This window comes from Penaeus monodon, chromosome 22, assembly GCF_015228065.2.
Source record: "Penaeus monodon isolate SGIC_2016 chromosome 22, NSTDA_Pmon_1, whole genome shotgun sequence".
Lineage (NCBI taxonomy): Eukaryota > Metazoa > Arthropoda > Malacostraca > Decapoda > Penaeidae > Penaeus > Penaeus monodon.
Genome location: NC_051407.1, coordinates 5,372,775 through 5,373,165, shown reverse-complemented (window position 1 = coordinate 5,373,165; position 391 = coordinate 5,372,775).

Here is a 391-nt window from a genome sequence, read left to right as displayed (position 1 = left end):
CAAAAAATAGTAACAAATAACAAGAAATTAAACCCCACGAAGAATAACTGCATTCTAACAACCACAGCAACTCCACCGCAACCAATTTTAATACCATTTCAAACCCATTCCCAAAACGGCCCCAGTTTGTACTAGGCTACACACCTCATTAGCCCATAACAAGCCGTAAGGACACACGTTGATCAAACTGTCATTGTATAATGGGAATGTAGGTATGATTCAAATCACTGTCGTCGGCGGCTAATTGAATACGACTGGATCCGTAGATACGCAAATACATTGATGGCTTCGAGAGTGCAGTTTGGGACCGCTTCCGGCTTTGAGACGAGTCAACCAACTTGTCTCTGTTCCTATTCTGCGTCCGGAGTTGGTGGGTACAGAGGACGCCAAG